This window comes from Papio anubis, chromosome 6 (assembly GCF_008728515.1).
Source record: "Papio anubis isolate 15944 chromosome 6, Panubis1.0, whole genome shotgun sequence".
Classification (NCBI taxonomy): domain Eukaryota; kingdom Metazoa; phylum Chordata; class Mammalia; order Primates; family Cercopithecidae; genus Papio; species Papio anubis.
In genome coordinates this window covers 39,124,723-39,147,458 of record NC_044981.1, presented here as the reverse complement: position 1 = coordinate 39,147,458, position 22,736 = coordinate 39,124,723, and the positions used below count along the sequence as shown (strand labels likewise).

The 22,736-nt window shown below is 45.3% G+C and overlaps 1 long non-coding RNA gene across 7 annotated transcripts; it reads right to left on the bottom strand.

Moving 5' to 3' along the window:
* Positions 1-1,698: 1,698 nt before the first annotated feature.
* Positions 1,699-22,439, bottom strand: LOC103883666. 7 transcript variants are annotated; one of them, XR_002521544.2, is made up of 7 exons: positions 21,083-22,439; positions 19,840-19,903; positions 19,483-19,568; positions 16,285-18,268; positions 14,224-14,790; positions 12,796-13,703; positions 1,699-2,127 (listed from the first exon to the last, which is right to left on the bottom strand). It is a non-coding gene; the product is annotated as an uncharacterized LOC103883666 (long non-coding RNA). The 7 variants fall into 7 exon arrangements; XR_004184274.1 differs by having other exon boundaries at positions 16,285-18,194; XR_645973.4 differs by lacking the exon at positions 16,285-18,268 and having other exon boundaries at positions 21,083-21,240.
* Positions 22,440-22,736: the final 297 nt, after the last annotated feature.

Genomic DNA, 22,736 nt, shown 5'->3' with positions numbered 1-22,736 from the left:
TCGTCGTCAGATTTGGAAGGAAAGGAGAGTAGAGGCAGGGAGGTGGAAGTGGGACCTCTGGCTTCTGGATGGTGCCGATGGCTGCCAGAGGCTGCTGTGGTAATAATGGCCAAGGTACAGGGCCTGCTACAATCTCCAAAGCATTCCCACACTTCATCCTCTCAGGAGGCACCATGATCCTGACTTTACAGATGAGGATATGATGGTCCTTGGTGCTAGGTGACTTGCTTCAGGAGACACGGATCCAATGGGAGCCACCCAGAAACCACATTTCTGTTGCCTGAGCCAGCTTGGAAGCTGGATGGGGGACACAGAAGTCCTGTGCATTGATGCCCCTCTCTGAACAAGGAAGAGAACAGGAGGGTAGAAGGGGTGGGCCGTGGGGACTTCTGCTGAACTGTGGTCCCTGGGGAAACAAGGAGAAGCCCTCTATTTCTCAGTGGGGAAGACAACTTGGGTGACAGAGTGATGGAAAATCTCAGCACAATTGTAGCTCCAGCTCCACCTTTCCATTTGGAGAGGGCCAGGCAATGTGCAGCACAGACATATGAATGGGTTTTAAAAATATCACTGCCCTGAGCGAGCATGCACTTGGAGGAATTATGACACTCAGGGCAATCGGAGAGAATCCATCACTGTCCCGGGGAACATGCTCACTGCATAAGGGATGCTCTTAGCTCTCTCTGGGCCCAACACACACACGCTCAGACACATACATACGTACATATACAAACACACACAAATACACACACACACGGTCACCCATACGTACATATACAAACACACACAAATACACACACACACGGTCACCCACAGACACACATATACAGACATACACACAGACAATAGATACGGACACTGACACATACACCCACAGATACATACGACACACACACACACACACACACAGATACCCACAGACACACATATACAGACATATACAAACACACGTAGACACAAACAGACACTGACACATACATACACAGACACATACATATACAGACACACACACATGTACACAATTACACATACACACACAGACACACACAGACATACACATACACATGCATACATATACACATACACATATATACACATATACACAGACACCCACAGACACACATATACAGACAGGCACACGTGCACATGCAGATGCAGACACATACATTCACATGCATACACATACACATATACACACACAAACATACACATCCATATACACACATACACACAAACACACAGACACACAGAGACACATGTACAGATACACACATGCACATAGACACACAATATATATACACATACACACATACATACACATCAGACATACACATATGCATACACAACACAACCTCCCCTCCTTTCCTATTCCCTATATCCTTATTCTCCACTCCCCCCAACCTCAACACATAAAGACTCACAGAAGAACAGTGGCCCACAAGACCATGGATGCTGGGGTCAAACCAGTATCTCACTTGAAAACAGAAATCTCCCGTTGTCAAATTTCCTTCCAGCCAAACCAGATCATGCAAGTGCTGGGCTGGGATCCAGAGCCCCTGCTCTTACTAGCTGTGTGCCATCGGGTAAGGCCTTTGACCTCTCTGAGAGTAGGTTTCCCCATCTGGAATATAGGCAGGATTGTCCCTGCAGAGCTGATATAAGGCTTAGCTGAAGTAACATGGGAAAGGGCTCAGGAAATTGTAAGGCAAGGCACTGTATTACAATGGAAAGCCAACAGTAACAAATGCAAGCGTGCACTGCAGACATTGTTCTTGGGAACACATGCCAGAATCCTGGGGGATATGCAGCGCTTCATGACTGTGCCTGTTGGTGGATGCTTCTTAGAAGAATGCTGCATTCTTGGCATTTCAGCCTGGCCACTTGACATAGAGGAATGTAACCCCCACTCTGTAGTGCCTATTCTCTCTGCAGCTTTCCTCCCAGAGGCAAGCACCGGGCAGGTGTTGTCACACTGCTCTCAGGGATTACGCTAAGTATATTATTATCTCCTAGGCTGGGATGCCCGGCATCTTCAACCAGTGTGGCTCCCACTCTTCGGCTTTCCAGACTGGCTTTCCTCTTGAAGACACAGCCTGTTGTTGTTACCAAGATCCCAGGGGTGCTGTTCTGAGAAAGGGACAAAAGAGAGCTAATGTAAATCCCCAAGAGTGGTCATAGGCTGCCTGCAAACTCATCCACTCATTCACTCGTCAAACATGGAATGTTGGCATGGAGCATCTGCTACATGCCAAGCTCTGTGCTGGGCTGGGGGATGCTGAGATGGAAAGACCCAGTCCTAGCCCTTCAGGAGCACCCAGGCTGGAGGAGGCAGAAGTGGAGCATGTGAGCAGTATAATAAACAGAGAAGAATCAGAGTGGGCAGCAGCATCACCACAAGGGGCTTCACAGAGGAGGCAATGCTGCAGTAGAGGCTGAAAGGGTGAGTTGGACTGTGTCACCCATAAAAAGATTCTGGGAGCAAAGAAGGAAGTTGGAGGCAGAAGGAACAGCATGTGCAAAGGCAAGGGGGTGTAAGGGAATGGCAGGAAGGTTGGTGTGGCTGGAGCACCAGGTCTGTAAGGGGTGCTGAGGTTCTAATGCTTACATGGCCAATTGTCTTACATGTCTGTCCTGTTCCTCAACTAGATTCCTTGAAGGCAAAGACTGTATATTTTATATTTGATTAACTTTTACTAAGGTGATGTTGTATGCAGGGTACTGAGTTATTTCCTGAAGAGACTCTTGACCTAGTCTTTAACCTCCTGCCCTAAAGGGGATCCCAGCCTAGGAGACCAACACGATCACTTGGAACCACAAAGCAAGGCAGCATGTGCAGGAGCCCAAGTGGAGACACTGAGGGTTTAGGGAGTTTGGGGGTGGAGTGGAAAGAGATTGATGCCAACTAGAAGGGATCAGGAAAAGTTTATGGAGGAGGTGGTGTTGAGCTGGCTCTTAAATGTCAATGGGAAAGATGGTGGGAAGTTTATCTTTACAAGTGGAAGGCCAGCATATGTGAAGTCTCAAGATTTGAAAAATGCAGGTCAGTTCTGGAATAATGATGAGGCTCCTGTAGCAGTGATGTTGGGCATATGGGTTGTGAGCATGAGTGTGTGTGCGCATGTAGGATGGGAAGGGAGTTAGGAAGTAGCTAACAACAGCTACCCCTATATAACATTTACGTGGGCTGGCCTCTTACATATTACATAGATTTGCATAGCTTACATATATTACCTTACATAGTTTTTATAGCACCAAGAGGTAGATTATATTACATTCTTCAAATAATTTGAGGCACAGAGAGACAAAATAATTTTCTTAAGTCATGCAACTAGAAAGCAGCAGAGCAAGGATTTGAACTTAGCCAGACTAGCTCCAGTGTTCAGAGTCTGTTCTGAACACTATACTTCTTCTCAGATGGTGATGATAAGATGTGGCAGGTACTGTTGAGTGCCTGCCCCCTCTCATTCTCTTCCTCTTGCTGGCAGATCTCTGAGTTTGTTTGAAGGTCCACCTCTCCCCATAAGACTCTAGGGTAAATCTCAATTTATTTAAGTCAATTCTGGTAACCCCATTTCCATTGCCAGTCATTGGTTAAGAAAGGGACATGTGGCCTAATCCTGACCAATGAGAGGAGAGAATTCTTCTGGGAGGCTTTGGAGAAAATGTTCTTCACTAACAAAAAGGACAACCAGGAGGAAATGGCTCATCTTCTATGGTGTGATGTTATGTCTTGAAGTGAGCCCTTGAACTGCAGCAGTTGTCTTATGACTAGGACGGGAGCTCACCAACATGCTGATGATGTGGATCAAAAAGACACAGAGAGCCTGGGATAACAGATTGAGCCACTGAGTGTACCAACTTTGGCAGTCCCCCTACTCTGGGCACCCTGTGGTGCCAGAACATTAACCTTCCTGGTTGAAGCCAGCTAAGGTGAAGGTCTCTGTTACGTGCAGCCCAAGCATCCTCTGATGCTTAAAGACATAGGCCACCAAGGGGTTTCCTCACAGAATCTAGCATGGTGTCTTATACCCACATGGCAGCAGCTGGGGAGACAGGACCCTTCAGGATCCCAACAAATCACAGAGCACAGGTAGACACTACAATCCAGTCCTAGATAGGGCTTACCACCCTACAACAAAAGTCAGTGACTGAGAGTGATATGGTTTGGCCATGTCCCCACCTAAATCTCATCTTGAATTCCCACATGTGGTGGGAGGGACCTAGTGGGAGGTAATTATATCATGGTGACAGGTCTTTCCTGATAGTGAATAAGTCTCATGAAATCTGAGCAGTTCCCCTGCACAAACTCTCTTTGCCTGCCACCGTCCACATAAGATGTGACTTGCTCCTCCTTGCCTTCCACCATGATTGTGAGGCTTCCCCAGCCATGTGGAACTGTAAGTCCAGTTAAACCTCTTTCTTTTGTAAATTTCCCAGTCTCAGGTGTGTCTTTATCAGCAGCATGAAAACAGACTAATACAGAGGGGCTGGGGGATGAGAGCTGGTAGCTAGTAGTCTTGGGCTCTTGATGTAGCTCCACCTTCGACTTGCTGTTGACCCTGGGGGAGTCATGCCTTTCTCTGAGTCTTGGCTTCATTATCTGTCTAGTGAGTGGGTGGGATTAGATATTCTTCTAGGGCCCTTCCAGTTCTTTGATTTTCTGATGAATTGTCATCTGTCTAAACCCATTAATCTGCCTTTACTAAAAAAATAAAATGGATGGTGATGGCTGAAGTTGTGGGTAATAAATGAGAAATTTAGTCTAGTGACTGCCTTTGTGCCACCAAGACTGGCTGAGAAAAATGTTTTCTCTGCTGAAATGGAGAAGGATTTAGAACTGTCCCATTTTCATAGAGAAGAGGGAGAGGGGTAATGAAGAGATGGTGGAATTTGAGGCAACTTCTCACAATGCTTGCATGGTGAAAAAGCTCTGGGGACCACAGAAAGAATACTGTTCCCTTCATAATAGGGTGAGGGCAGGAGTGGGAAGGGCAGACACCCAAGAGCTAGCTTTCTGATCCCTCCTGATAGAGCATCCTGGAGATGGAACAGCATCACCAACTAACTGCAGATAGAAGTGCTAGATTGCTTTAGGCGGAACATCTGCCTCACATTTGTTTCCAAAGCCTCCACTAGGCTACGTTTCAAGATGTGAAATATTTCTTCAGAGTTTCTTTCTGATCTTTGTTTTGTTCCCCTGCCTTTACCTACTTCTTGGACTCAGCTTGCTGAGGTTGCTTTTTGGTTGCTGGGTGCACCCCTCGCCCATTCCCACCCTGTCATTCTGCTCTGGATATTCCACCCAGCCCCATCCTTCCTTGACATGCTCTGAAATGGCCTTTTCCCATTTAAAATCCTAATCCACCCACATCTCTATTTTCCAAAGTGGATCAATATCAGATACATGTCAGAAAGGCAATCTGGCTTAACAAATTCACACTGAATTATGAATTACTGCCAGCTTTTTGCTAAAACCACCTTTTTCTTTCCTTTATTTCTTTTCCCCTACTCCTTCACCCCCTTCCTTCTTTTATTCCCTTTACAATAGAAAGTTTACTTAATTGAATTGATGTCTAATTGTCAAAAATATTGAGTAGCATTACAAAAGTGAAAAGACCATTTTCTGGCAGAGCAAAAGAAATTTCAGAGGAGGTAGGCATTGGAACATGTATTCAACTTTGTCTTTTATGTGGCTGTTTTTTTGTTAACCTCCTACACATTGTATAAACCGGGCTTCCCAAAGCTATAGGTCCAATGTGCTTAACCTGAGAATGTTAAAAATATGCTAAAGTTGACATACACACTGGTCTGAAGGTGGAAGAAAATGGAATTGGGTGACTGTCATAGTCTCTATATCATGAAGGAAAAAGGGACTAAAACATGGGAGACCCAACTTGTCTAGACTGTATTGGGATTTGGATCACAATCAGCCAGCCACTATCCTTAATGATTTGTATGTATTAACTCATTAATCCTTTCAAAGAAATTAGTGTGGTAGGCACAATTATCAGTCCTATTTTACAGGTGAGAGAACTGAACTGAACCACAGAGGTCACAGAGTAGCAGAGCCAGGTTTTGAAGCCAGTGTGACTCTAGGGCCTGTACTTATGACTATGTGGCCCTTTGAAACCTATAATATGCATGGAATTTGTCCTTTAAATCCTTAACTATGTGTTGGATTATGGTGGTTTAGAATCCTGCCTTTGTCTAAACCTTGTCCTATATTTTCCATCAAAGTGGCCTATCCCATGTTCTATTCCTCCTGTTTCATCAGATGGAAATGTAATTAACCAATATCAAGGTATAAAAATGAGTATTGTTAAAAAGCTTCTGCACAGCAAAATAAACAATCAAGAGAGTAAACAAGTAACCTACAGAATGGGAAAAAATATTTGAAAAGTATGCATCCAACAAAGGGCTAATCTCCAGAATCTACAAGGAACTCAAACAACTCAACAAGATAAAAACAAATAACCCCATTAAAAAGTAGGCAAAGGACATGAACATTTTTCAAAAGATATATAAGTGACCAAAAAACATATGACAAATGCTCAACATCACTAATCATCAGAGAAATGCAAATTAAAACCACAAGACACCATGATATACAAGTCAGAATGGCTATTACTAAAAAGACAAAAAACAACAGATGTTGGTGAGAATTGAGAGAAAAGGGAATGCTTATTTATACACTGTTGGTAGGAGCATAAATTAGTACAACCTATATGGGAAACAGTATGGAGATTTCTCAAAGAACTAAAAATAGAACTACCATTCAATCCAGCAAAAGTAAAAGAAATAATTATATCAAAAAGATATCTTCACTTGTGTGTTTATTGCAGTGGTATTCACAGTAGCAAAGATGTGGAATCAATCTAAATATGAATTAACAGAGGTTTAGATGAAGAAAATGTGGTATATATATAACATGGAGTATTACTCATCCATAGGAATGAATGAAATAATGTATTTTGCAGCAATATGGATGGAATTGGAAGCCATTATCCTAATGAAACAACTGAGAAACAGAAAGTCAAATACTGCATGTTCTCACTTATGAGTGGGAGCTAAACAATAGGCACACATGGACATACAGAGTGGAATCCTAGATGTTGGAGACCCCAAAATATGGGAAAGTGGGAGGGGGTGAGGGTTGAAAAATTACCTATTGGGTACAACGTTCACAATTCAGGTGATAAGTACACTAAAAGCCCAGACTTTACCACTATGCAATACACACATGTAAGAAATCTGCACTTGTAGTCCCTAAATATATAAAAATTAAAAAGTTTAAAAAGTTGCTGTCATGCTTTGGTTCTTGAATAAACATTTTCTGCTTCCTCGTTCCATGTCTAGATACTGTGCAGAGTAAATAGATCTACAACATAAGGTCCATCCCTCAAGGAGGCCGTAGTCAAGCTTGAAAGATGAATGTAAACAACTATAGCGCTAGATAGAAAGGGATGTGAGTCACAGGATAGGTAAGAAAAAAACAAATAAGGGGCCGGGCACGGTGGCTCACACCTGTAATCCCAGCACTCTGGGGAGGCCGAGGCGGGCGGATCACGAGGTCAGGAGATTGAGACCATCCTGGCTAACATGGTGAAACCCCATCTCTACTAAAAATATATTTTAAAAAATAGCTGGGCGTGGTGGGGGCGCCTGTAGTCCCAGCTACTCAGGAGGCCGAGGCAGGAGAATGGTGTGGACCTGGGAGGCAGAGCTTGCAGTGAGCTGAGATCGTGCCACTGCACTCCAGTCTGGGGCGACAGAGCGAGACTCTGTCTCAAAAAAAAAAAAAAAAAAAAAAAAAGAAAGAAAGAAAAACACAAATAAGGAAGAGCAAGAGGTTACAGCAGCCTGGGGGTCTGCTCTGGAAAGGGATGATGTAGCTTTGAGCATGACTTTGAAGGCTGAGCTGAAGGAGCAACCTTATGGACAAAAACAGCAGGAGCAAAGGCCTAGAGATGGAAAGGCATGAGAAGATTTGAGGATTGGAAAATGCCCCGTTAGGTCAGGGCAGTGGGACTAGGAAGCAGAGCAGCTGGCAGACAGTAGGGGTTGGGTTTTGCCAAAACCAAAATTTGGGGTACAGACTGCAGACAGAGGGTTGGCTTTCGCCCTTTAAGTGCCATATGCAAAACTGTGCCATGATGTTTTGATGACAGCACTTTAGATCTTTGATTCTTAGACTGAATGGCCCAGCTACCTGGGGCGGGGCGGGGGTTACCCAGCAAAGTGCTGGAAAGACCAAAACCATAGGGTGATCATTGCACATCTTCTTGCAGCAACATTTTTATTTCATAGATACTATTTTAAAACATTGCTTTCATATGAAAACAAATTTGGGTGAATTATGGCATAGAATACAATTTGCTGTCGTTTCTCAGCTAAAACAGGAGAGCCTTTAGATGGATCATTTTGGGCTGCAATCTGAAGGAAGTGATAGTCAAAATATTTAACCACCAATAGGAGCAGCAACCAATAACAGCTGGAGCAGGGTCTTGGAGGACCCTTGCAACACCAAAGGTTAACCCTTTAGTAGCTGGACTGAGGGCAGTACTGGAGCCCCAAGGGAGGAGCTGGGAGAGCAGCCAAGGAAGGAACTGGGGGGCTCTGGACTGCATCCATTTACCAACTGGTAGGGAAGTATTTCAGTATTTTAACAACCAGCTGGGTATCTGTCCTGGCTATCCTCCTACAAGCCCCAGGGAATCCGCTGGCGTTCATCTTCATTAAGCCAATGTTGAGGGAAACTTGGAGAAACATTGCTTTGACCTAAGAGGTGATTCTATGTGAGTTAGGGATCTGGGGTTAGGGGGAACATTTTTCAGGCATAGCATGGCCCAAATCAAAATGTCCAGGCAACCATCTCCTTTATCCTTGCTGAAGGCCTGTCCTACCTGGTCTTTCCAATACCAATACAGCCAAGAAAGGTCCTATCTCTGAGCAGCAGCCCCCACAACACAGCTTTCACAGAAGACAACAAAGCTTACTCCATAGGCTCACCCAATTTTACCTATAAGTATTTTTTCCACAAGAGCTTTGGAGGAAAAAAACCCTATCCAGACACTTAGCAATACATCAAGGATACTTGAATGCATTTGAAATATAATGAGTATGCAGCCATAAAAGACATGCCTCATAAGAATCTGTTGAAGAAATAAAACAAATGATCCTGCCTTTGTACCTTGCCTCTCTGAGGCAGCAGTGAGTTTCCCAGTGCTTTCCCCAAATAACACACTCAGGTGTAAATTACAACCGGTAACCAGGATCTTGCATAGGAAATACCATTGTTAACGCAAAGCAGGTGGACCTCCCACCTTTGGCCTGGCTGCTTCAGGCAGTGTCCCTCTCTCCAGGCTTGGTGGGGAGGCTGAGATGCCAGCCCTTTGCAGCAAACACAACCCACTTCCCAAGATAAAGAAGCAGGGAGACCTTGCACATGGTCTTCTCATCTGACCTGCAGCCAGAATTGGCCACGTGACCCAATTCTGGCCCCTGAGATATAAGGGGCAGTTGCTGGGGCTCCTGGAAAAGACTTTGCTCTTTCCTAAAATGGGAAAGATGATGAGAGGGTGACTTTGCCTCCCCGCTTCTTCACTGTGTTTGGACACTCACATGATGTGGGAATTATGCTAGGAACTGCAGAAGCTGCTTTTTGAGCAGAGACGAGACATGCTGACACACTGAAGGTGGCAGAATTGGTGGATGGAGAGAGCCTGGGCCCTTCTTAATGTGAAGGAGTTGCTGTTCAACCCCAGACACCACCTACCTCTGCAAGTTTTATCATCAGAGATGAAAACTTCTATCTTTCCCCCACTTTCACTTATGTGCTCTTACTTATAGCAAAGGCATTCTGTATTAGTCAGGACAAAGCAGACTTCCCTGCTGTAAGACTTTGGTTCACAAATCTCAGTGGTTCAGCACAAAATGTTTCTTTCTCATTTCCTTAAAGCCTGGAGAGCTGGACAGCCCTCCTCCATCTTGTGGCTATGTCAATGTGGCCTTCAAGGTCATCAAGGCAAAGGAAGAGAAAAGTGAGATTGCATGAGTTGTGTTTAAGATCAAACTTGGAAGTAGCTGACTTCACTTTTGCTCACATCCCAAGGGCCAGACCCCATCTGACATCATGGTGGTCTGAGAGATGAAATCTCCCAGTGGCCCATAAAGCACTGTCTCTGCCATACTTCCTAACCAGCATACTACCTTGCCTATCTTTCTTCCATCAGAAAGTCTTTCACTAATTCAACAGATCTTTGTTAAACTTCCTTATGACAGGTAAGCTACAGGGAATATAAAAGGGAAGACTTGGCTGTTTTATATATTGTCATATCCCTGGTCCTCAGAGCATCTGACACATAGGAGACACTAAATACATTACTAAATAAACATATATATATATATAAAATATTAAAATATGTGTGTATATATATTAATCCATGAATCATGTCTACCCTCAAGAAGCTTAGCATCAAACCTGACAAGAACAAGCAATGGGGAAAGCACTCCCTATTCAATGAATGGTGCTGGGATAACTGGCTAGCCATACGTAGAAGATTGAAACTGGACCCCATCCTTACATCACATACAAAACCTAACTCAAGATGGATTAAAGATTTAAATATACAATCTAAAACCATAAAAACCATGGAAGAAAACCCAGGCAATACCATCCTGGACATAGGAACAGGCAAAGATTTCACAACAAATACCCAAAATTAATTGCAGCAAAAGCAAAAATTGACAAATGGGATCTCATTAAACCAGTGATGAGCTTCTGCACATCAAAGGAAACTATCAACAGAGTGAATGGACAACCTACAAAATGAGAGAAAATTTTTGCAAACTCTGCATCTGACAAAGGTCTGATATTCAACATCTATCAGGAACTTAAACAAATTTGCAAGAAAAAAACAAAAACAAATAACTTCATTGAAAAATGGGCAAAGGACATGAACAGATACTTTTCAAGGGAAGACACACATGCAGCCGAGAATCATATGAAAAAAAGCTCAATATCACTGATCATTAGAGAAATGCAAATCAAAATTATAATGAGATACCATCTCACATCAGTCAGAATGGCTATTATCAAAAAGTAAAAAAACAACAGATGCTGGTGAGGTTGGGGAGAAAAAGGAACGTTTATACACTGTTGGTGGGAGTGTAAATTAGTTCAGCCACGATGGAAAACAGTGTGGCAATTCCTCAAAAACCTAAAAACAGAATATCACTCAACTTAGCAATCCCATTACTGGGTATATACCTAAAGGAATATAAATCGTTCTATTATAAAGATATATGCACATACGTTCATTGCAGCACTATTCACAATAGCAAAGACATGGAATCAACCTAAATGCCCATCAGTGGCAGACTGGATGAAGAAAATGTAGTACATATACACCGTGGAATACTATGCAGCCATAAAAAAGAACGAGATCATTCCTTTACAGGGACATGGATGGAGTTGGAAGCCATTATCCTTAGCAAACTAACACAGGAAGAGAATACCAAACATCATATGTTCTCTCTCACTTATAAGTGGGAGCTGAATAGTGAGAACACATGGATACATGGGAGAGAACAACACACACTGGGGTCTGTTGGAGAGTGCAGGGTGTGAGGAGAGAGAGAATCAGGAAAAATAACTAAATAACTAATGGGTACTAGGCTTAACACCTGAGTGACGAAATAATATGTATAACAAACCCCCATGACACAAGTTTATCTATATAACAACCTGCACATGCACCCCTGAACCTAAAATAAAAAAAATTAAAAACAAAAGAATCTTTGCATCTAGCTAGGAGTAAGATGACTACATGACTGGAGTACCATGTGGCAGAGGCAGCAGCACAATGTTGTGGGTAGGGCTCAGCTTGGCCCAAAGAAATCTAGAAAGGCTTCAGAGAGGAGACAACATGTGGCTAGGGTCTTGAAGGGTGAAGAATTTGCCAAGCAGAGATAGAGGGTGAGAAGGAAGAATGGGAACCCCAAAGTACACGTGTAAATGCATGACATTATGAAAAGGCCTGGACTCTGTGTGTGGAGGGCAGGAAGAGAGTGTGGAGGGCAGAGCATCTAAGGCAGAAGTTCTCCATCTCAGCTGCACATTAGAATCACTTGGGTAGCTTTTGACAAAATACCAATGCTCGGGCTCCCCTCCAAACCAATAAAATAAGATTCTCTGGACTGGGACTGGGTGTCAATACTTTTAAAAAGCTCCCACATGATTCTAATGGGCAACCAGGGCTGGGCATCACTGATCCAGAGGTAGGTCAGGGACAGGCTGTGAAGAGTCTTGTTTGTCCTGCTGAAATTGCAGTGGAACACTGTAGAAACGTGCCCTTCCTTCTCCCTCACTAGTTTCAGACTCCTTAAAAGGAAGCCCTGTAGGATCAGATGCAGGGAGAAAAGAGTTGCCAAAATGTTTGTCATTACTTTTTCCTTCACTTATTGTTCCTTCTCTGAATGGGAAGTCCCCCTTCTCCCTTAGCTATAGTACTCTAGGGTCTGGAGAACAGCTGTGCTGACAGCTGGCAGGAAATTTCCCAGCCTCGGGAGGCTCCTGAGACAGAGCAGGCAGATGCCCACCTCCATTCCCAGTTAACTACCAGGTATAGGGAGGCCTATTGGCTCCTGGGCCTCATTAGGTGTACAAGCAACTTCCTCTTTCACGCAGAACATCCCGCCTCACTCCCCAGATCCCCTCAGATGTGCTGATGGTAGAGAGCATCTTTGCAAGACTCTGACCAATACTACTTACTCTGGATTTGGTCATTTACCCACCAGATAGTTACAGGTTCTCCCGTTTGTGGTGCCCTACTCATTAGACTCTGCCGTCGCAGGACCACATCCCCTTTCTCCTTCTCCCACAGGGTCTTGGAGCTGTTTGCCTCCTCTCACCACTCTGAACATGTTCCCAGAATGCAGACTCATTTTACTACCAGCCTGCAGTGAATTTGCTGCAGGAACAGTTGTAGAGTGCATTCTAAAGTCAAAGAGAAGCTTTGTTTGCATTTACTGTCAAGTGTGGCAAACAGCAGCCGCTCAACATCCTGAGGCCTCCTCTGAAATTCTGTCTTTGGCCCATCTCATTAGGGCTGCAGGGCAGATGTGAGGCTTTAGTTCTGAGGCACTTGCAGTGTTTCTGCCCTTTTGCGTTGCACTTTTCTCAGTTTGGATTTCCAGTTATTGAATGGTCTTTTTCCTGAATTCATTTATTCACTCATTCATTCAGCAAATATACTGTTTACCTACGACGTGTCTGCCCATTGCTTCGAGCTGGGCATGCAAAAGTGAGTGGCGCCTCTACTCAAGGACTTACAGTCTAGAAGGAGCTATGATGGAGTAAAACCAGCAAAGGAGAGAGTGTGGTGAGTTCAGTTCTAAACTGAATTAGCTGTGTGACCAGTATAGGTTATCTAACCTCTTGAGTGAAGGTCAAACTCAATGGAAACTAGGCCAGTGGTTTTTCAAACTGGGTTCTTTGTAGCCTCTGCAGCCACTGCAGGGAACAAGAGACTGTACTGTGAGTGGGCCCTGTTCCCCCACTCCCTCTTCAATGATAGCAGGTTCTCTTGTATCTATTTCATATACTGGAGTTCTGCGAAAGATCTTGTGATGGTTAATTTTGTTGATCATCTTGGCTGTGCCGTGGTACCCAGATATTCAGTCAAACATTATTCTGGATGTTTCTGTGAAGAGATTTTATGGATAAAATTAACATTTAAATTGGTGGACTTTGAGAAAAGCCAGTTGCCCTCCTAATGTGAGTGGGACTCATCCAATAAGTTGAAGGCCTTAATAGAACAAACACTGACCTTTTCCAAGCAAGAAGGAATTCAGCCAGCAGATGGCCTTCAGACTGACTACAGACAGCATTGCCTCTTCCCTGGGTCTCCAGCTTGACAGCCTACCCTGCAGATCTGAACTTGCCAGCCTCCATAACTGCATGAGCCAGTTCCTTGCAATAAATCTCTCTCTTTACATATATACCTCCTATTGGTTCTGCTTTTCTGGAGAACCCCAATTTCAGCAGACAAAGATTCACCTACTAAACAGAACTTTACAAACTACCAGGCTAGAAGATCCTGAGGTTCTTTCCAGTTCCACTAGTTTTTTAATGCTAAGTGTTCTTGTCCTGCCTTTAGCCCACTGCCTTGCCTCAAACTCTGGCTTCTCTGTACTCCCTCTAGCCTTTTATTACATTCTAACCTTTGGATGCAGCCTCCTTCCTGGTTCCAGTTGTCAGCCTGGTTTGGGTCTTGGTTGCCTGGGTCCTGGCTTAATAACAGGTGCAATTTTAACGTGTCCACTGATTTACTGTTTTCAAAGTGTGTTGCAGACATTATCTCATTTAAGCTTCACAATACCCATTTTATATCCAAGGTTGTTGAGGTTAGAATGGCTTAAAAATGACTTGCCCAGGGCCATACAATTAGTAAATGGCAGACCCAAGAGTTGAATGTCTTTGAACTCAAAATCCTTGATGTTTCCCTCTGTCCCATGTTGTCAGATCATTTAATCTGTTGCATGGGAGACCCCTAGCCATTTAGTATCTGTCCAGTATAAGGGAGCTGGAGACCCCACCACCAGGAGGAGAGTAACTTGGTCCCTGATTTCCAGGACAAGCAGGTGAAAGGACCCTTGTAATCATGAAAGGTGACCTCAGATGAATCGCAGCAGCTGCTAATCAAGCAGACACCCTCAGAGTTGGCTGGGCTTCCGGGCTCTGGCTGGCAGACTGTCCGTGATTCATGGCAATGTGGAGACTTTATGAGCCTGTGATAAAACAGTAATAATCGGCTGTGAGGTTGACACGAGATTATGGAGCCACACGGTTGAATTGAGTTACTGCACTTTCCTGGGGCTGTTCACGTGACCAAAGGCAGTGTTGCCCTAGCGAGGTATCTCTGGATATAGGGCTCAGGATGGAATCTCACCAAGACATCTTTCCTGGGATGGGGCCTGGGGAGTGGGTGGAGGATTTGAGGTGCTTCTGCCTCTGAGTCATACCTTCAGGGGCAGTGTTGTTGCTGTGTGTGGGGGCATGTATTAGTCCATTCTCATGCTACTATGAAGAAATGCCTGAGACTGGGTGATTTATTTAAAAAAAAAAAAAAAAAAAAGAGGTTTAATCGACTCATGGTTCCGCATGGCTGGCAAGGCCTCAGGACACTTACAATCACTGCGGAAGGCACCTCTTCACAGGGTGGCAAGAGAGAGAATGAGTGCCAGCAGGGGAAATGCCAGATGCTTATAAAATCATCAGATCTTGTGAAACTCACCATCATGAGAACAACGTGATTCAATTATCTCCCACCTGGTCCCTCACATGAAACAGGGGTTGTGTTTTTCCATTGGCCCAAGGAGTAACTCTTTAAGGGCCAAAAGCATGTTTTCTCCATTAGATGGGAGGCTGCCCTGAGGCAGAGACAGTGCCTTCCCCACTTGGGGAATTTTCAGGAGGAGGATCCACTTTTTGATTACACCATGTCCCTTGGTCCTGCCCTGGACCAAACACTTTTATGAACTACAGCCTGAGAGTGGAGCGAAGTGAGACAAGGGTCCTCGCAGGCCTGGGGCCTGGAAGTCCAGCCATGGCAAATGGGTCCCTGTGTGCTTTCTCTCCTTGAGTTGATGTTGCCCACAAGTCTATGGACCTAATGTGTTAAGGCTGTGGCTCAGGGGACCCCCAACCTCCCTGACCCCTCTTGACCTTGGGTGACCAGTTCTAAGGTTACATCCCTGCCTAGTTTCTTTCTCCTGGTTTTATGTGGCCCTGTCTAGCATTCAATACATTTTATTTTTTCTTTGAGACGAGTCTTGCTCTGTCACCCAGGCTGGAGTACAGTGCCGCAATCTTGGCTCACTGCAACCTCTGCCTCCCGAGTAGCTGGAATTACAGGTGCCCGCCACCATGCCCGGCTAATTTTTTATATTTTTAGTAGAGACAGGGTTTCACCATGTTGGCCAGGCTGGTCTCAAACTCCTGACCTCAGGTGATCTGCCTGCCTCAGTCTCCCAAAATGCTGGGACTACAGGGGTGAACCACCATGCCTGGCCATTCAATACATTTTTAGGGAAGTCTTCTATCCTACCCAGTGACTGGGGATGCAAACTCTGGCCAACCCTGTCCATCTGCCCCATCTTCTCCCCAACCCTGGATGGGTCCTACCTCCCTCTGTCCTGTTCACCCACAGGGTATTTGCCTCATGTGGGCAACACCCAAATGCTGCCTGAAAATCACTTAATATTACAATTGTTTTCACTCACCTGCCCTATCCTTGTTAGCCACTGATACCAAATCTGTTTGAATAAAGGGCAGCCATCTGACATGGTAGAGATTGAGAGAGAGAGAGAGAGAGAGAGCGCATTGATGTGGTGGCACTGAAAAAGCACCTCCCAGATCTCTGCTTGTGGGGAGCACAATGGCCTCGCACCTCCAACTGAGTGCTCTGAAGTCTCTCACTGCTGCTGTGCTCCCAGCCAGTGCCTGTGCATGGCAGAGCTGCTAAAACAGGCCCACTCCCAAGACTCAGGACCCCTCTGATGGGCCACTTTGGCTGGAGAATTCTGACTGCCTCAAGGAGCTATCTCATCACTGGTTCTGCAATGGAAACTGCTCCCATGCAAGCTTCCTTCTCTCTTTCCTTCACCCTGGGGTCAGACCTACATCTGGGTCTCACAGCTCTACTAGCCACCCCCAGCTTCCGCCATGCTTTTTCCCTTATGGGTGTTGCCCCTCCTAATTCTTGTGCACATTTAGTCTTATCCAGGAGTCTGCTTCTTGGAGGACCCAGACTAACACTTCTGCCTTTGGAGCCAGGCAGACCCAGTTTCAAATTGTGACTTCTGAAAGCTGTAGTTTCTGCATCTGTAAATCAGAGCAAATAATCTCTACCCACCCCCACTGGGCAGATGGGAGGATTACACATGTGGGTTGAAGTGGCTCACTGATACTTTTCACTCCTAAGCTTGTTTTGTACTCACTGCCTTGCCTGAGCTGATTCCACCTGCCCCTGATTTGGGTTGGCCCTAGTGACCTGCCCAGACCCAGCTCCTCCCACCACTTGAGTTGCTACTGCCACCAGTCTCAGCCTACCCTCCTTAGGGCTGGAGCCTATGGAATCTCAGCCAAGCAGGTCAGGAAGACAGTGGGCTCCTCTAGGGCCTGAGCTCTTTAAGCGCGTGGGGTCCCACTCAGGATGACAGCTCATCAGCTTCCTGCTGCTTAAGCAGAAGCAGCACATTTGCCCACATTACTGCCCCACCCCATCCCACTAATGGGTGTTTTAGACGAGTTTTTCCACTTGAAGTCTTTTTTTTTAAACCTAAAAAGGGAAATTACTTGCTTAATTTAATTTGTTTAATATTCCTGCTAAAAAATGAGTTTCAATTAAGAGACCCAGAAAAATCGCAATATTCATTTAACAGTGGAATGGAATTTGAGTTCCACAAATGCATTTTTTTCTCTTTTCTGTTTTTTTTTTTAATAACACAAATCCAGCTAAGTAAATTACTGATCTTTATTGGATGCTTTAATTACATGTTGTTAATGGAAATATTACTGAAATTAAACTCAAATGTGTTAACCAAGGAAAATGCTTTATGTGTTACTAAAATAACCAAATTTCAAGACTTTGTCGATATGGTCAATTGAAAAAGCACCTGGGAAATTAGCCTCTTAATTGTAATACAGTAAAAGACTTTCTACTTAGGGCTGTTCTCTTAGAGCCTTGTGGTGGACAGACACTACTCTCATGAGACAGGGGCTTCATGTAGGTGGGTCAACTCTGCACATACATGTGTGCAGACCCTGCACAGAGACCCAGACTGTCAGGATGAATTAACTCTCCAAATGTCTCAACAAGCCCTTGACACATAAAGGCACAAACACAACTGAAATACATACACTATGCAAATTCAGCCAACTCCGGAGATACTCTATGAAAATTCAGAACCTCTCCATGCATTTATCCATGAAAACCTTCCTGCATTTCCTCTCCTTGAACACACATTGATATACCACATCAGAAGATCCGGCTTTGATGAAACAGGCTAGGCACTCTTAGGAGTTTCTCTGGTGTTCCAGAATGCCCATTTGCCAAGGGATTGGTGGTACTGGGGTGGTGGGGTGTATTCCATAGCTTTTTCTACTCCCCCGGTAGCCTTTTCATGTGGTACTTCATAGAGTTCAGTTGTTTGAGGAAAAATGATTTTACTCCAGGATAACACAGTCTTGTGGGATGAGCTAGCACTACATAGAGAGTCTCATGTTTTAAACTAGCTTGACTCACTTGACATGAAGTTGTGTCTGTCTGTCATACTAAGGCTGATCAGCTCATTCTTCACCTTGTCCCTAGGAGTCTTTCTGTCTTTTCAAATTGGGCTTTAGCTATGACTTCAAAATTTCTCATGAAAACTACCCTCCACGAGGAGGCCTGGGCTGGCTGTTTCAGGGGATGCTTGTAGGATGAGGTTTTCAAACCAGCAGGCCTGGACTGGAATTTTTGCACTCCTACTTACTGTCAGCATGACCCTGGGCAGGTTGTCAACCTCTCTGGACCTCAGTTTTCTTAGCTTCTTGATGGGGATAATTATAGCTCTCTATTTCTCATAGTTGTCTCCTCCAGCTCTTTAACCTTCTCAGTGCTCTCGCTCCCTAAAAATATCCTTTTGTTGACCCAAAGCTCTTCCATCTTCTTTTCCTTCTCCTCTTTCTCTTAAAAGCTTAGCCTGGGTCAGGCCTGGTGGCTCATTCCTGTAATCCTACCACCTTGGGAGGCTGAGGTGGGAGGATGGCTTGAGCCCAGGAGTTTGAGACCAGCCTGGACAACATAGTGAGCCCCTGTCTCTACGAAACATTAAAACATTAGCAGGGCATGGTGGCACATGCCTGTAGTTCCTGCTACTTGGGAGGCTGAGGCTGGAGGATCACTTGATCCTGGCAGGTCAAAGTTGCAGTGAGCCATGATTGTGCCACTGTACTCTAGCCTGGGCAACAGAGCAAGACACAAGTCTCAAAAAAAAAAAAAAAAAAAAAAAAAAAAAAAAAAAAAAAAAAAAAAAAGAAAAGAAAAGAAAAGAAAAGAAAAGAAAAAAACCCATAATCTGCTTTCCTATACCCATGTCTTCACTTCCCAGTCAGCTCTCACATCAGTAAGTGTTCTAGTGACAAGCAACAGAACCTACTCTAGCTAATATAAGCAGAAATATAATTAATTAAAAGGTTTCAGGAATATTCCAGAAACTCTTCCAAGAGAAGCCTTGGGGTCTGTCCAGGGGGACTGGTGCCCCAAGTCTCCTACCCTGGAGGCCCTACTAACCTTGACTACTGACTGCAGAGCTGTGACTGGCACTGCTGACGATTGATTCTGGATGCCAAAGAGCCTGGAATTGCTTACCCCAAAGCTGGCAGCTCCCTATCACCCTAATTAGGAAACAGATTCCCCCCAGCACCTGTCTGCTTACCTTGCTCTCCTGCAAATCCACACTTCTCACTGGTAGGGCTGATTGGTGGAGCCCAGGTCACATGCCTGACCCAGCTGCAAGGAAGGCTGGGAAAGAGAGGATTTTTCCTTGGGGAAGGGAGACTCATAAACAAGAAATTTACCAGGCCCAGGAAGGGATGCTGGCCGGTGTGACAAGCATTTGCTGCATGACCAACCCACTACCCGTGGGTCTTGAGTCCCCCACCGTGGCTCCATTGAAGTGCTCTAGGGGGAGCAGCATGTTAGGCATCTCCTCTTTGTCCTTCCATGTCCACTCCCCACCCTCTTCCACCCTGCTCTCTGCTCCCAGAGGTTGACCTGGAGATCTTGCATTTACCTGCTGTCTCACTAGCCTTGTGGCTTCCTTGTGGGTAAGGCCCATAGGGAGCCTCTACTGGAGACTGGAAGGAGGAGAGAGAGATCAGAGAATTGATCTCCACAACTCCCTACCTTTGGGGTATCGCTCTGCTGGAAGCTCACCTTCATTAGCTTCACAAGCCCTGACAGCCCCCTGCATTCAACCTCCCTGGCCCTGGCTTTGGTGTTCTCCTCTCTTCTTGGTGCTCTGGTCCAGGGTAGCAGCTGCCCATGCTGTCCTTCTGTGACCTCTCCCATTGTCCTGCACTCTCCTTGGGGCCTCCCTGCACCAGGCCATGCTGTTATCAAGATTCCATTTACTCAACTCTCTGGAAATTTCCCAAGTTAAGAGCCCCATCTCTTTCCTGCCAGGACCCTGATAAGACAGCCACAGTGACCTCCACTCTGCCAAAGTCAGTGGGCACTTTTCAGTCCCGATCTTCCTCCACCTCTTGGCTGCATTTAACTTTGGGGCTCCTTCTGTAACACCCTATGCTCCCTTGGCTTCTAACTCTCTGGTTGTTTCTGCTTAGTCTCCTCCATGGTTGTCTCTCCTGTCTACCTCCTAAGCATGGCTGCTCCCTGTGGTCTGTTTATGGGTTTTCTCTCTTTTTTTCTACATGATCTCTGTAGTTTAGCTCACTCACTCTTCGTTTTTTAAACCTATCTTCTTGCTCATTTTCCCCAATTCTGCATCTCCAGCCTCTCCTCTGAGCTTGATTCCAGGTATCTACTGAAAGCATCCACCTAAATGTCACTTGATTATCATGAACTTAACCAAATCCAGAATGCCCCATCATCCCCTCCCACCAACCTGCTTCTCTCCCTGTGTTCCAAATCTTAAAGGCAACACACTCATTCAGTCACCCAAGATAGAAGTCTACAGTGGTCCAGGTGCCTCCTTCTCTGTCCCTGGTCTTTTCTCATCTCTTCCCTTTTTCAGTGTTTCTTAACCCACTCCTCTCTTCTCTAACCTACTACTAGTGCCTTGATCTGGGACTTCATCATATCTTGGGTGAAGTATAGCACACTTTTCCTTGTCAGCCTCCTAGGTTTCAGTCTTGCCCAGTGGAAACCCTCGCCCTCTTTGTTGCCAAAGGGGTGCTTCTAAAATGCAAAGCAACCAGGTTACATCCTGCTGAAAGCCCTTCAGTCCTCTGAAGGGTTGAGCCCAAGCCCCTCAGCCAGTCCCACAAAGCCCCCTATGGTGAGATCCTGTCCACCTCTTTGGCCTCATCTCACGCCACTCCCTGTCTCCAAGGATGTACTCTAATAACCTGACCTGCTTAGAATTTCAAACACAAACTGCTGTTCCACACCTCTATGACCTCGCATATGCGATGTTCTCTAGCCCGAGTGCTATTCCCCCCTTTCCTCACCGATCACCTGCTCAGCTTTCAAGGCTCAGCTAGTGTGTCCTTTCCTCCTGAGCTGATGTCCCAAGTGTGGAGAAGGACCATGAATTTTATCTTTGCATTTATCATTCATATTGATTTTTTTCTATGTGTCTATCGTCTTCACTAGACTATAATCTTTCTGGTGGGAAGCACTGTCCCTTAATCATTTCTAGCACTTAGTGTCTGGCACATGTTTATTGATCCAAATTGAACAGAAGGTATTGGATCAACTGGGTCAAAGAATCTCTAAATTCTTGATATCCTGAAGTTCTTGGGGGTAGGATTTATAAGGAGACCCTTCTGCCCTTACTTAGAGGTGGTTTGGGTTTCCCAGAGGGGGTCCTGGGAAATCAGAGAACCCCAAATCCCCTCCCCTATAATGAAGCAATCTTAGGGTTGGGGACAGTAACACACACACGTCCTAGAAAAGACAGTCGAGTTCTTACTGCTGGCCTGGAAATCTCCCTCCAGCAAGACTTAGATCTTCCTGACACCCTTCCATCTTCTTAATGCTCTGACTCTGTGGCAATGCCCTCCTTTCAGTTATCCTCCCTAGAAAATTTTGCATATTTTCAAGGTTGGACGAGGCCATAAAGCATTAAGTTTCAGAGCCAGGGTTTAGGAGTCAGACAGGCCCAGCTAAAAAGTGACACACCAGCTTGTGACCTTGGCAGTTCCCTGACCCCTCTGGGCTTGTTTCCTCATCTAGAAGATGGGGTGGTAATTATAATGCCCAGATCATGGGGTTGTTATAAGGATTAAATGAGATAATTGTGTCAAACACTAAACTCACAGCCTGGCATCTCGACAGCATGCACTGAACAGAGATTGTTACGAAGGCCTGGTCCAAATCCCACCTCCCCTGAAAAATCCTGGGTGACTCAGAGCCAGCCCACAAGAGTTTCCTTCCTCCGAAGGGTGTGAGTCTGGTCCCAATCACTCATTCCGGCATTTAATCACTCACCACTCTAGCGTTTATCATTTCCCCACATGCTAGCCATGTCTATCAGGCTTGTCTTGTCCCTCCGCACCCCCACTAGATTTTAAATCACTAGAGGACAAAGATCACGAAGCAAATAATTTCTGGAGACCTTGTAGGCACCTTGGTTGGCTTCTTCCCTTCTCTCCTTTGACTAAATACCTTTAGGTGTCCAATTTAGGGCTGGGGGTGGTGTGGGGGAGCAGGAGTATTGATTGAGAAGACCCAAATGTCTTAAACTGCATGGAGGAGGCAGGTGAAGGGGGAGGAGGAGCGAAAGCCCTTGAAGACTACTGCGGGTAGGGAGGGGGAGGGCACGTTAACATACTCTCCCCTGTCACAACACTGCAGGCTGAGTAGTTCCTAGAAAACACTTCGCTCCGATGATTCACAAGAAGGCTGCCAGGAGAGAAGCAAGGCAGCCTACTCCTGGCGTCTGGAGAAAGATGCCTTGACATAGCCCATTTCCCGAAGCGGAGGGCACCAGCAGGCCCCTGTTTA